The sequence below is a fragment of the Peromyscus leucopus genome, chromosome 9, assembly GCF_004664715.2.
Source record: "Peromyscus leucopus breed LL Stock chromosome 9, UCI_PerLeu_2.1, whole genome shotgun sequence".
NCBI classification, from domain to species: Eukaryota; Metazoa; Chordata; class Mammalia; order Rodentia; family Cricetidae; genus Peromyscus; species Peromyscus leucopus.
The window spans coordinates 84,279,682-84,294,910 of NC_051070.1; the positions used below are offsets into that span (position 1 = coordinate 84,279,682).

The 15,229-nt window shown below is 51.3% G+C and overlaps 1 long non-coding RNA gene across 1 annotated transcript in view; it reads right to left on the reverse strand.

Annotated features, from left to right (window-relative positions):
* LOC119088544 overlaps window positions 1–10,773 on the reverse strand; it is a 67,804-nt gene extending 57,031 nt beyond the window's left edge. Inside the window, exons 1-3 of the long non-coding RNA XR_005092196.1 lie at window positions 9,374–10,773; window positions 7,305–8,197; window positions 6,375–6,633 (exon numbers count right to left, since the gene is read on the reverse strand). This is a non-coding gene — a long non-coding RNA (uncharacterized LOC119088544). The remainder of the gene's footprint in view (window positions 1–6,374; window positions 6,634–7,304; window positions 8,198–9,373) is intronic.
* Window positions 10,774–15,229: the final 4,456 nt, after the last annotated feature.

Consider the following 15,229-nt stretch of genomic DNA (forward strand, 5'->3'; position numbering starts at 1 on the left):
GCCTGAGAGACAAAGAGCTACAGCAGAGGGGCTGGCAGACTGGAGCAGCCTGGCAGAAGGGAGCAAGGGGGAGAAGGCAGGGAGGGAGGGGGCTGGATTTATTGCCCACAACTCCGAGGAAGGCACTGTGCAAATATCATTAATCCCAGCAACAAGCTCTCAAGCTAGACATTATTAGTTCCCCACTGGACAGTTGTCATTACCGTGGCTCAGACGGCGGAGTGGCTCACTACACAGCTAGGGCATGTGTCTAAATTCAGATTCAGATGTGGCTAACCTACAGGCTAACCTCCCCCACACACACACACTGTTATAGGTCATGCCCCGGTTACTACCTAGGAGGATCTGTAAGGCGGGAAAGCAGGGTGGTAAGCACCATGCACCATTGTGACCATGAACCCTGTGGCTGGGGATACAACTGGCCAGACTCAGAACCCAGGAGCACCAGGTCCCTGCAGAGAAGAATAAGCCAGAAACTGGTGTGGGCTGCAGGTGTCTATACGCAAAACTCAAAATCATGTATTTGTTGTAATCCTGCCAAAGAGAGGCCTAAGTGACATAAAATGATACATGACCTGCTTGCACACCTCTGAGGTTGGGTCTGGTGATATATTGTGTCCCCCAATATATCGTGCATCCTAATAAACTTATCTGGGGTCAGAGAACAGAACAGCCACTAGACATAGAGGCCAGAAAATGGGGGCGCGCGCTTAATCCTAGCATTCCAAAGGCAAAGATCCGTCTGAATCTCTGTGAGCTCAAAGCCACACTGCAAACAGCCAGGCATGGTGACTCACACCTTTAATCCCAGGAAGTGATGGCAGGAAGCAGAAAGGTATATAAGGCGTAAGGACCAGGAACTAGAGCTAGTTAAGCTTTTAGGCTTTTGAGCAACAATTCAGCTGAGATTCATTCTGGATGAGGACTCAGAGGCTACCAGTCTGAGGAAGCAGGATCAGCTGAGGAATTAGCAAGGTGAGGTGGCTATGCTTGTTCTTCTCTGATCTTCCAGCATTCACCCCAATACCTTGCTCCAGGTTTATTTTCATTAATAAGACCTTTTAAGATTCGTGCTACAGCTGGGAGATGGTGTTTTATGAATAAAATGCCTCATCCACCCTCCCCAATAACTGACCGGAGCCCAAGACAACCTCTTTGGACTTGATACCACTTCTCCTCCCCTTACACAGAAGGTCCAGAGGATGGGAGCCGTGACCCCAGGAACTGTTTCTCACCTGCAAGGCCTCTGCAGGCAGAAGTCTGCATCCCCTGAGGTCATCGTGGCTGTGCTATGGCTCCACAGGGCCAGGTTTGCCAGGCCTCTGCCTCTGCTCTGCAGTTCCCAGACCCCCACATCATCTAATCTGCCGAGTGCCACTGTAAATAAGTCCAACGCAAGCCAAAGCCAGTGCAAGTTCATGCTGCTAGAACGTGGCACAGGTGAGCTTCAAACTCCTCCCTCCGGGTCCAAGTCTATGTCCCTGTCCTCTGCAGTCACAGGTCTGCTCTGGGCCATTGCTACCCTCCTTTCTACTGTCCCTCTGGAGGTGATATCATGCCTCTGCTCCTGGCCGTTCCATCTCTTTGGGCTCTGCCACCACCTACCCTGGGAGTCCAACCCAGAGCAGATTCTAACCCTGCCCATTTGTCTGTGGGCTCCTCTCCCCTATGGAGTTAATCCTTTGGCCCAGAGCATGGCCCTCACATCCTTCCTCATAGACTCTGTGCCTGGAGTTCCAGAGACAGTTCTGCTAACACCTATATGCAGAGGCGGAGACTGAACAGACCATTGCGAGCGGCGGCCTGTGCTTGGGACCAACTGGGATGGGAGGCCTGGTCTGATGCTGGAGCTAAAGAAGACCTCCCTAGTGGGAGGGCACGTGGTAGAGAAAGTCTGTTCCAGGCAGAGAAGCAGCATGGACAGAGGCCGAAAGTGGAAGACAACACAGATCTCAAAAGCTAAAGGCAGTCGGAATAGCTGAACATGGTGGCTCCTGACTGTCGTCCCAACACCCTGAAGCTGAGGCAGGAGGATTGTCTCGACTTTGAAGCTAGCCTGGGCTGCAGAGGAGACCTTATCTTAAAATTAGAAAAATAATAATAATAGTAGTAGTAAATTGAAGGCAGCCAAGGTACATAGAGCTGTTTGGGATGAAAGAAACAATGTAGATACTGGTGGGAACAAGTGTACAGACTGAGGATTGGTGGTACACTGAAGCCTTCTAGCAGTGTGCTGTGGCCAGGGTTGTGACTCTAAAGAGTCTCTCTGGCTTTAAGAACAGCAAGTCCCCAGGATGGTGTCTTTATCTGAAGCTTGGCAGTGGGGATTGTGCATTGGGGACCAGTCCTATCATCAAACAAACACAGGGTGCAGACAGACCTCATGCTGCAGAGTCCTTGCTCACCAAGACGCTGAGCTGGCTCTCCAGCCACTAGGCTGGTTCAGAGGCTCATTTGCCAGCTAGCTGAAGTGGGTACCTGTCATCTGGCACTTGGCCCCAGCTACATCCCTCTCAACTAGGTGTGAGCACCATGAAGTGAGGCTTCTCTTAGCTGTGACTCCCCCTCACTCCTACACTGATCAGCATCCGGGTCAAACTGTAAGGTGCTAGCTGCCCAGTGGAACTCTGTACACTCTCCATTTAGCATCCTCCAGCCAAGGACAGCCGTTAAGCCACCTGAATGTGGCTAGTCAACTGGAAAATGAGCTTTTTAGTTGTCTCGTTTTGTCATTATACTTGTTCCAAGTTCTAGGAATTGAACCTGGTCCCTGTCTGTGCTGAGCACGGGCTTGACCATTGAGCTAAAACCCCAGCTATGGATTCACTTTGTATTTTTGAAATAAGGTCTCATGAGGTTTCCCAGAATGGCCTGGAATTTACTTCATAGCCCAAGAAGACCTTGAACATGTGATCCTCCTGCCTCAGCTTCCTGAGTAGCTGGGATTACAGGCCTGAGCCACAATATTTGGCTTAGTTTCATTTCAACTAATTTAAGTAATTGCCAGACTAGACACTCTATAAATGGGAAAGAAGGGGGAAGGGAGAGGGAGGTGCACAGAGAAGGGGGGGGGACAAAGGGATAGAGGGACCAGGAGAGAAAGGAAAGCGAATTGATTAAATGACTCCTTTTTCTTTATTTGTGACTGACCCACAAGAATCGTACATTGTTTATGGGGTATGATGTATTTGGAAGCATTGTCAAATCAGGATACCTGTCATCCTCTTAACTACTCATCCATATTTTCCTTCTCTCTTCACTCTGTTGTACATGAAACACCAGAGTTTATGTCTCCTGTCTAACCATTACACTGCCCGCTTTGAACAAACTTCTGCCAGTCCCTTGTCACTCTAGTCCCTGGTAGTGACATTTTGCTGTCAACTTCTAACAGATCCACTCTTTAGACTCTGCTCATGAGTGCCTGTCCATCCACCAGACAACGGCACAGACAAGGTGGAGTCTTCAAGCTTTCCAGCATGGCCTCCAAAGGGTGGAAGCTGAAGACAGTGAGAACAGCAAGGCACCTCGGTCCTCCAAGGCCTCAAAACTCAGAACTAGTCCAAGCCCATCAGAAAGGGGCCAGCAATCAGCCACCCTCACTACCCCACCAGGAGAAACCGAGCCCAGACAAGGGAAAGGACGGCTTAGGAAAGCCACACAGGCCATAAGCCTCCGAGTGTTGAGTCTCTGGGCTCTGCCCAGGTAAGCTGAGGAGGCGCCTATGAAGAGCGAGAGGTGAGGAGCCCACAGTTTTAGATGTGGGTGTCACACCTTCCATCCATCTGACACACCTCCCAACCCGCTGTCCCCCACCTCCATCTCTGTATTAGTGATGCATTTCCAAGACACTCTAATGAAGTATGTCTTGAGTCTCCTTTTCACGGCTAATGAGGAGACAACAAGAACTTGACTAATACCACCAACAATTACTGGAGCAGCGAAGCGAGGGCCTCTGATTAGATGTGATAATTTGCAAGGCTGGGCTCTTCGCATTAGGTTTGCAAACAGTTTAAAAATCACTTCCTCTATTTATCCAGCTAATCCCTGTTTAATGACTCCAGACCCAAGGAAAGAAAGGGGAAATGTCTCTTTAAAAATTAATAAATAAAAAATTACGACACTAACAACCTCACACCTTATTTGCCGAGAAAGGGGAAGCGGCACAAGTGTGAGAGACTGTCATCTCTTCAGAGAGACTCCGCCAACAATGCACAGATCTGAAGGAACCTTCCTGTCCCCAACAATGGACATGGCGTCCGCTGCAGCCTCTCGCCTGCCTGTCTGCTTGTTTTCTCCCTGCCAGGACTTCTTGTCCAGCATAGAAAGACTAGCTCACTTCCTGCTGGTGTATTTGATGGCCTAATTCAGAAACAGCTGTAGGTGGCCACCTGTCTCCAAATGCTGCTGCGGAGATGGACATGGGTGGAAACTGGTGGTCACCGAGGGTTCTTTATAATCCCCTATGCAAAGTGTGGTCCCTGGACCAGCAATGACATCCCTAGGAGCTTGTCACAAAAACAGGACCCCCCACTCCACCCAGTCCTGCTGATTCGGAGTCTGCCTTTCCCCAAGCACCCGAGACGCTGCCGCTCATGAGCTGTCACTGCGCTGAGCAGCGTTGCCTTGTGACAGATCATTTTCCTGTCCCCAAGGGTAAACCCATAGACACACAGCTTTGTTGATTGCCATAGTGTCGATGTATCTGACCTGTGCTTGTCACAGGGATTCTGCAGAGCCTTGTAGAAGGGATTACGCCAAAGAAGGGAACATGTGGGGAACTCTGTGTTAAACCAAGTTAGAAGCATTTGTTTACGGCAGGCTCTGTAGTAATATTAACAGGCATTTTGGAGTCCACAAGGAAAGGACTGTCAGAGATGTGCCCCAGGCTGGCTTGATGAGGGAACCATTACAGAGCACCTGCAACTCAAGAAGCACCAGCTAAGAAAACGCTGATGCCTAACAAAGAGTGCCCCAAGACGAATGCAGCTCTGCAGTCCCAGCCTGTGGCGTTTCCTCTGGACCAACAGTCAGCCCACCCCAGGCTCCCGAAATCCCTCCCATCACTTTACTCCAGCAGAACCGCCCACCCAAGCTCCAAATGCTCAACCAGTGTCATTGAGCCCGGACAAGTGGGAAAAGGAAAGGATGGGGAAGGCAGAAGGCTGGGGACTATCCCTGGCTTTCTCAGGGGAAGTCCTGTAACAGGTGATAGGACCGGACCATTCCTCTTCTGGGCTAACACAAGAACCAGGGCCTGTTTCAGTGAGGCTTGTGTGGGAGAGCTTAGGAAGAGGTCTCCACAACTGCCTGGAGGCATGTGAGTCTGTTGCACAGGTGAGGATATGAGCCACCGGCATGGCTAGATTCGAACCCAGGAAGAACAATCGAGCCCTGCTCTGCCCCTCGAGGGGTGTAGGAGGGGCATGATTGCAATCAAGTTCTAGTTAACGTACACAAGCACCCCATACTCAACTATATGATCCTGTTATCCGAAATAAATTCAGATCTACACATGTATACAAGTAAACATGTCCACAACCACAATTGGCCAGATTTGATTTGCCTGAAAAAATGTAGAGTGTCCAGAACTGTAAACTGCACCCTGTGGCCTCCAGGAGGCAGTTCATGTCACCCTTTCAGTGACCCTGGGAGTAAACACCAGAGTCTCGTCTCCACTTTACAGGAGAGAAAATTGAGCCCACAGAGAGAAAGAGAGTTCCAAGATCTCCTGCTCACCAGAGGTGGCCCAGAGTAGATGGTGTGTGGGTCTCATGGTTCCCTGGAGCCTAGGGGTGGCTGGACCACCACCTCAGGTCATTCTTCAACTTTTTTTCCCCAGGAGAATTGATAGCCCAACAGGGCATGTGGAATTCTAGACATGTAACTCTGGAGGAACAAGGACGATATGCCACCAATATCATGGAGCAAAAGCTTCAGCTAACACACACACACACACACACACACACACACGCACGCACGCACGCACGCACGCACGCACGCACGCATGCACAAGGCTGACAATAGCCATTGAACACCAAGGGAAGGGACCGGCGAGTAAGCAAGGCTGGGAGAAGAAGTAAAGGAGACAGAGAGAAGCTTTGTTTGGGGCAAAGCACAAAGTGATCCTGTGAGAAAACACCGGGGAAGGAGGGTGCTGAATGGGAACCCACCTTGGCATCGCCCACGCCCTGAGTCATTGGTCGCTTTCTCTCGGCTGCCTCAACATACCCATCTGTAAAATACATCTCTTCGAAGGTTCAATGGTGCTCTTCTAGGAGTATGGCTGGTTCTGGAGGCCTGAACCCCTCTTCCGGGAGTACAGGAAAAGAGGGAATCCCTCACACATACCGGACAAGCGGGAAGCTGATGCTGACCTTCAGGAAGCCGCTACGCTATGTGGCAACTGGGAGATCTTCACACACTCGTTGGCCCTCCCAAGTGTAGAGGCTCGATTTGGCTCCGGAAAATAGAGGACTCCATGGCTCCAAAGTTCCCAGCACGTCCACAGGTGAAGAGGCTAGAGCTAAAACGCAGTCCACCCAGGTTCAAGTCCTGGACTTTGTCGCTTACAGGTTTCCCTCCAGTGCTCTTCCTGGAATCTCAGTTCCTCGGGGGCTTCTCCTGTCCATGTGGCTACACGAGAAGGTAGGACGAACAAGTCAGACCATGGGAGGGACCAGCTCCTAAGAGGCAAACTACACAAAAGGAGGAGCCTTGCACTTCCAGCAGGCTTTCCCCCAAAGCAAATAGAGATAGCCCTGGCTGGGGGACCCACACAGGGTTTGAGGATGGTGAGCGGCACATCCCCATCCCTATTAGAGTCCTGTGCAGACAGCCATGTGGCTGGCCCCATGGAGAACAAAGCTCAAAGCATTCACACATAGCATGATTCCTCTGGGGTAGGAAAGGATGTGGAAAGGCAGAAACATGGCCACTTCTGTCTGCAGACAGAACACTAGACCACAAGCAACAAAAAATGGCTGGAGAGAGTTTACTCCAGGGGCCCAGGAGCCCGGTGGGGCAGTGAGGCTGGAAGCAACTGTACCTTTTTATTTAGTAATTGCTTTTGAGTCATATTCAAAAATATTCAAAGATGAAACAACCAAAGCAAGGCTCAAGCTGCCCTGCAGTTGGGAGCCCTTTGGGGAACCGATGTGAGGAAGCCAGCCCCTCTAATCCAGATGGACAGCAGACAGACAGATAAACAGCTTAGAGGCCAAGGTCCCCTGAGGGTCTGAGGAATGGGCTGTCCCAGAGCTGCCCTGCTCCCACCCCAGCCCGGCAGGCAGTGACTGCCCTCTCACCCAGACCCCTGCTGGCAAGCACAGTCCACTCCCTGATCTTCCCGGAATGGATGCTCTCCCCAGGCTCATTGCAAAACATCCTGGCTGGAACTGCAGCTGGGAATCCAGAAGCAAAGCTCCTCTCTGTAGAGAGGTACAGTTTCCTGAGGACATTCCGGCCTGGTCTGTGGGCCTGCAGCAGGGGAGGGCAGGAAAGGCCAGGCAGTCATTTGCCGCCAAATGGGGGCCACTGCAGGGTCATGTGCTCACTGGAGCTACCTCTGGCCGGAGCCATAGGTTTAGGCATATGCTGTCAGGAGCCACTCCAGACGCCCCTCCACACTGTCTTCCGGGGCTCCCCTACACCAGACTTGTAAGCAATCCCCAACTTCAGTCTACCTCCCCAAGTTTAATGGATACAGCATGTTACCATTGCAGAGCACCAGGTTGATTCCAGGTGAGTCTGCTACCACACCGCAATGGCTCACCTAGACAGGTCTCTTATCCCCACAAGACCTCAGTTCCTTCATCTGTGTTAAAAGAGATTTTCAAGCGCAGAGCCCTTTTTCCAAATGTCACCCTACCAAGAACCAGGCAAGGGATGAAAACACAAGTGGAGTGTGCTGGGGAAGGTGAACCATGAGCAGAAGCCTAGCTTTGGACCTGCCCCAGCCGCTGGGAACAGCCTGGGAAACTTGGAGCCTTGGATTTCCTCAGAATCCCTGCTTTCTGCCTCCTTCTGAATGCCAGGGAGTCTCAAAGACCCTGAATCCTGTTCTGCTGCTTTGTCTCCTCTCCTAGAAATCTCATGCCCCAGCCACGTGGATTCTCTACCGCACTCACCTTTATCCGGTTGAGTTCAACACTCCAATACTCACTATCCATTGGACAGCGCCTAGGTATCGTAGTACCAGCTGTAGAAACATCCAAAGCAGAACCTCTGGTCATTCCTATACCTCACACTTCTCCTAATACAAATTGGCCCTGTCATCAAATACCACTAAATCAGCCCTTCTGCATCTTATAGATGCTATTCTGGCTAGGACTCACTGCTACCATCATCATCACAACCATCACCATCAATATCACCACCATCGGCAGCCAGCACCACCATCACTACTACTACCATCACCATAGTTACCATCATCAGCACCAATTAAAAAAAAATCACTATCATCACTGTCACCACAAAGACCATAAACATCACCACCAACAACACAAACATTACTACCTTGGCCCATTATCATTATCACCACGAAAACCACTACCATCACCATAATCATCATCAACACCATCGCTATCATCACTGCAAACACCATCATCAACATTACAAACACCACCACCATCCCTGTCATCATTACCATCACAGTCATCACCACCACCATCATCACCACCACCACCACTACCTCAACCACCACCATTACCATCATCACCATCCTCATCACCACCATCACACAATCAACCAACTTATCAATATTACTACCATCATTATCATCATCCATCTTACCATTATTCTTTCCCCTTCCAGAGTCTCTCACCATCTCTGTGTGCCCTTGCTGATCAATCTCTACCTGGCATAGACATTCTGAAATCATAGCTGTTACCACGATCATTGTTGCTTCACACCACCCTCAGAATGAAGTTCAAATGCCTTCTGTAGATTTGACAATTTACAAATCTAGCCTTGTGTCTCAGGGCCACAACGCAAGCCCCGGCCTCCAGGGAGAAGGCACCAACTTCCAGTAATGCCCCCCCCCATAGGGTCCCTGAGCCTTTCTGTAATTCCTCCATCTAACTGTCTAGCTACATCCACGGATCCTGATGGTCCACTGGCCACAGTGACCCCTGCAGTCAATAATGAGCCTCCTTGATACCAGTCTTGCCACCCGCCTTCCTATCTGGTGCTGACTTGGCACAGAGCAGGAGCCTAAGGAGAATGTGGGAAGATTTGGGGGAAGGGAGTTAGCAACAATGGAGGCAGGCAGAGGAGCTGAGAAAGTATCTCCTCCTTCAGTCTGGCAAGAAGAGCCCAACACTTGTCCCCATCAACCAGCCCCTAATACCGAACTTCAGAGGGTAGACAACCATACCTGAAGAGAGGTAGTGCTTCCGTCTCCTTGGCTCCTCCTTATGTCCTGCTCTGAGCTGTCCTTCGCATGGGAGAAGATGCTGCAAGAAATCTCCATCAGGGGATGCAAGCCGTGGTGCTGGTCTGACAGCCTGAGAGTCCTCCTTTGCTGCCATGTCCAGACTTGGTGCAGAGGGTGAGCCCATCCATGCCTCCGCAGCGTCTCTGAAGCACTAAACTCTAGAGCACTGAGTGTCCCGACCTGCTCAGCTACTCGGTGGTTTTCCCAGAAGGAAATCTGAACATGCTTTTCCCAGAAGGAAATCTGAATAGAGCTCAAGCAATTTCTGCTCAGGAAAGGCACCCCTTCTCATCCTAACTGACTCACAAAGGACGCCTTTGTCCCCAACATTCACAAGTCACAGACCAACATTTCTGTCTTGGCTATAGAAGGAAGACATTGCCTTATGCCATGAACTGGAGGCATGGGGACCAATGTGTCCCTACCCTCTGTTTAGGAATGTAGGACTGGATTCCCTTCTTCCCCGGAACCCTTAGGGAAGCAGAACTTCACCTCCCAGCTAGAGGTGCTGCTGGTGCCCCATCCGGAGTGCAGGGCAAGCCTGTCCCAGGAAACTGTCACCTCCACGACGGGAGGGGGCTTACACTGGAAGGAAAGGCTTTGCCACTTTTACCCAGACCACTCTCTAGCCTTGGCACAGTCATGCATTGTGATGGAGCTCTTTGTTAGGGTAACCTCCACTTTAAAAATAAAGGCAACCTCTGCCTAGAACTTCAGGACCCACAAAACAGTGATTTCATTGTCCTGGGGTCTAGAGTCCAGTTCCTTACATGGCACTGGTCTTCAGGGGTCATCAAAGGTGACAACATCCAGACAGAACAGCCCTGAATAGCTCCCACCAGTACCGCAGAAGCCTGACTCTAGGGAATGGGGGGGCACACAATCCGGTGTGGCCACAGCAATAACAACAGGCTGAGAGACTGGGGTAGCTGGCCCCTTAGCCAGGGTAGAGTCACCCAGAGGGATCGCAAACCAAAGGCTCCTGCTGGCCCCACTCCTCCATGGGCCAATCTCAGTGCCGATCCTGTCCTACCCTGCCCCGTTCTCACACACACACACACACACACACACACACACACACACACACACACACACACAATCTCACTCCCATCTTCCTCACCTCACCTCTGCTCCTGTCCTCTCCACTTTTCCTCCCTTCTCACTGCCTCTACTTCTCCTATTCGCCCTGCACCCCTTTCCGGCCCTGTCTCTGCTCTGGGTCACAGTAGCCCTCTTTGTCCTTGTCAGTCTTCTGTGTGGGGGTCCCTGCCTATCCCTGTCTCAGTCCTTCCCACTCTTCTCTCCCTACATAGCTGTCTTCTTCCAACCACCCCCTTAGTTCTCTCTCTCTCTCTCCTTCCCTCCCTCCCTCCCTCCCCCACCTCATCTTTCTCTCTATTTCCCCCTCTTTCTTTCTCCACGCAGCCAAGGACTCACTTTCAGCCACTTTTGACAGCAACGCTGTGAAAAAGTCAGAGGAGAAAGGGGCAGGGAGTGTGGAGTTATGACTTCATCCCTGTCTGTGCACAGGGCAGAAAGGCAGAGGCTGGATGGGATGCTTAAGACACCCTGTCTAGGTCACTCAGCTACTGGGCCACCTTCCCCAGGAGTCTGATCAGGGCTTCCACCTGCCATGTGCTCCTTCCTCAGCTGGTGCCCGGGCTGCTTTACAACCTCCTGACTCCCCTGCAATGAACAGCCCCAGCCAGAAGCTTCTCTGGGTTCCTTGAACCCATATTTTCCAAATCTGTCGATCTCACCCCAAAGGGATGGCACTGCAGGCCCTGGATGTACCCACAAGGCAAGACCCACATCTTTGGGAAGTCATGTCTGGCCCTGTTAATTGTCGTGGGGCAGCAGGTCCCTATGAGGACAAAAGCCCTATGGCTGTGCTGAGCTGCCTACCCCTCTACCCAGAGCCTCCTACTTCAGAGTGCCCCAGATCCTTTGTCCAGGTCCTGGAACACAGCCAGCTGCAGAATGCCCTGGAAGGATCTACACTCCAAGGTCACTGGGGAGACAAGGTTGCTGAGCCTGAGCCACTCCATGCTGGGGGCTCTTGGGAGGAGTGTTCCACAGGAACCTCTGTTGCCCCTACACTGCCTCCTGAGCTCATCAGCTCTTCCTGACACTCACCTCCAACCCATTCTCCCTCCTGGGTACTCTTCAAATAAGAATGCAGTCCATGAATAAATACCCCTGCCAGCAACCCTGTGGTATCAGCCAAGCCTCCAAGCCCCCGATCCAAGTTCAGTCAAGTTCCAGGAGAGCTATCTTTCTCCAGCTCCAACCTAATTCATCTCCCACTCCGGCCTACCAGCTTGCCTCGCACACTGCTCATGACTTCATCTACCCTGCCCATCTATCACTCATGAGAAGTAGACAGAGGCACAGCTCGGATTCCCCAGTCAGGTAGACCCGGCCTGCAATCCTGGCTTATGAAAGTGTGACTTTGGACAAATAACTTCCTTCCTGAGCATATTGGCATGGGTCAGTATCTCCCCTTGACTGCTCTCATGCCAGCCGAGAGACCTTCAGTAATCTAACTTCTTCCTTAAACAGGGTCTCTGAAGTTGAGCGGCTCAAATGACTAAAGAAGGTAGCGGTCCTTGCTAATACATTATTTGCTGTTCTTATTAACCAAAATAGAAAAGGAAAAAGCTCCTAAACTAGAAAGCTGAGAGCATCCACATGACACCATGAGAAACAACAAAACATGGAGGGAGAGAAAAAGAGTGTGCGTGTCCAAACTAGACTCCCAGATACTTCTCTGTACCACTCTTGTTCTAAGACCTGGAGCCTGCAGACCCCCATGGAAATGTTCCAAAATGAAGTAAATGCAAACAGAGTCTCCGAGATCCTTGGGCCAGCCAGGCATGGTGGTGTTGGTAGACACCTTGTAGTCTCTGCTACTCGGGAAACTGAGACAGGAGAAATCATTTGAGTCCAGGAGTTCTGGGCTAAAGGACCGTTGGGTGTTCACACTAAGTTCAGCAACAATACGGTGACCTCCTGGGATGGGGACCACATGTTCCCTCAGGAGGGGTGAACGGGCCCAGGTTGAAGTCCTTGGGATCAGAAGTGCTTCTGATGTGGGGCTGTTTGTGTATGCATAATGAAATGCCTTGGGGGGTGTCACCCAAACACAAACACAAAATCCACTTGTCTTCCCTATAAATTTCAGAGCCTGAAGGTAAGTGTGCATAGCACGTTTGTATAATGACATGTCGGAGCTAGGCAGGACCAGGAAAACTCCAGCTACAATTACGTTCTGACTGTGACCTGATAAGAGAGATCAAGTGGGTTTTCCTCTTGAAGTACCATGCAGCCTTCAGAAAGCTTTGGGTTTAAGAACATCTCAAATTTGGAGTTTCCAAAGCAGGAGTAGTCAATCTATACTGTCTTAATAAACAGCTAGCGAGCTCCCTGTCTCTGGTCGTTTGCAAGAACATCTCTGCAAAACTTGGCAGAAATGTTGCCCAAAGATTCTTGAGCCTTTCGATTACTTCCTTTCCATTACTGGTAAGTTTATTCGTTAACAAAGAGCTAAATGTCCCTTTTGTTTGTGTTTCATTGGGAAGGGTGTAGAACGGGGTTTCACTAGGTAGCTCAGACTAAATTCAAACGTATGGTCCTCTTTCCCCCGTTTATGGGATTACAGGTCTGTGCCACCACACCTGGCTACATGACTTCAGTTTATCCGCCCCGCCCCCTCCACCCACCCAGCCACTGTCCTCTCTTGACTGGATGATGGCAGTGGCTCCAAGGCACTCCCATGCATCCAGCCTTGCCTCCTCTCCCTCTTTCCTTCCAGAAGCAGGACTGAGCCCAGGGTAGACCAGGCTCTGTAATGTGTCTTCCGATGTCTTCACCACCCACACCTGCCCTGGGTGTGAGGCCACCTAGAAGAACCAACCATAGCATGCCATTCCTCCCCACTTCTTCCTCCCCTCCTTCCACCCACCTCTCTCCCTTCTCCTTCCTCCTCTCCTCTGGCTTGCAGACCTCTCTCCTCATAGGCATACTCTCCATTTCCCCGCCCCCCATGCATGCCTCGCTGACTCCCACCTGTCAGTCCATCGTGCTCAAGCTTCGACCTTGTCGCCGCCACCGCCGGTGACACCCTCTCCCCATCCTGGGGTAGCCTGCACTTTCCTCCTCACAGCCCGAAGCCCTTTGGATGGGACACAGCCCATGCTCTCCTCCCAGGAACAGGATCTAGAGGTCGGAGAAGGTGCCAGCATCCTCACATGGGTCCCGCCCATGCCACACTCCACTCTGTCTGGGAAAGTCCTGTTAAAGGCAGGGCAGACGAGCCAGGAAAGCTCTGTAAGGCCCAATACAAGCTGGGTGGAGGCCGTTTGGCCTCCCTTGAAGTTCAGTGAACAGCGAGAGGGTGAGAGAGAGATTTTTGCACACAAGGCCAGGACCTCCCAAATAAAATCGGCACTGCCCCTTGACCCTAGGGACACCATTTCACCACGTGCCAGGACCAGGCCAAGGAGTGACAGGAACAGGGACCAGCAGAGCAATGCTGCTTTCTGGGCATTTCCTCCTGGCTGGAGTAACAGGCATATGTGCCTCCACTGTCCCCAAACCCCAAAGCCTCTGTGCCTCATTTGGAATTCATCCCAGCCAGGACTGCCTTAAGCACCAGGCCTGGCTAACATTAGCTCACAATTTCCAGGGCCTGGCATAGCTTCTTCACTGGTTCTCAGGAATCAGGGACACAAAAGGGGTATGCCCCCTCACTCTCCTTGAATCCATCAGGGGCAGCCATGTAGGGGTAGCAGGCATGGCTAGGTGAAATAGTCAGAGCCCCAGGCCACAGCTGACCATCTGGTCCCCTGCCCTGGACATTGAAGCGGGAACAATCAAATGAAGACCAGAAGAATCACTCAGCCCTGCCTCAGACCCAGTGTACCCCTCTGTGCCTGCTGCTAATTACTGCCTCCAGGCACCAGAACTGGGCTAGTGCCTCTCACACCCACAGATCATGGAGCCTGGTCAGGCACGGCTGGTATTATTGCTGTTTGGTTGATATCAAAGGAAAAGACTGAGACTCAGAGAGACACACACGAGCCCGAAGCTACATGCACAGGGACTGACTTCACATGCTGCACTTGGACTATACAGACTCTAGAACATTCCTTGAAGACAACAGCCAGATTTAAAGGTCCACCCAGCACTGGATCATTCAGACTGGACAGTGTGCTTTTGTAATACCACAGGAAATGGTTTTTCTCCACACTCCCACTGTGAAATTGTCCCCCCTCACAGTTTGGAGAACTGAGAAGGGAATATTTTAGACCTGCGTGGTGGAAGAAGAGGTTGAGAGCCCAGCAGACGACCTGGCATCTTTCCCAGGCCCTCATGTTGTAAGCCTGAAGGATTGTGGGAATTTAGAGGGAGAACAGATAAAGAGGTAGCGGTCTGCTCCAGATCCCTAACAGATCATCTAACACCAGCTCACAGCCCTGGCCTTGCCCGGTCACTCCATCGAGCTTCCAAGTGTCTGTCTGTGAAACGGAATGGCAAACCCAACCTCGTGGTAGAAAACAAGTTATCAAAGGAGCAAGACTTCTTTGAAGGGCAGGAGGAAGCATGAAAAGTCTTGGCCCAGGGCCTGGCACACAGTAGGCCCGCAAACACAGAGCTTTGAACAGAGTGGGAGGCTCCAAGCCAGGTGACCCTCTGAGACAGGGGTCTGGAGGAAAAAGCGTGAGACCGGGAGGAAAGGGAACAGCCCTTGAGAGACAAAAGCCAGCTTGACTGAGAGCCCTCAGGTTGCCTGGT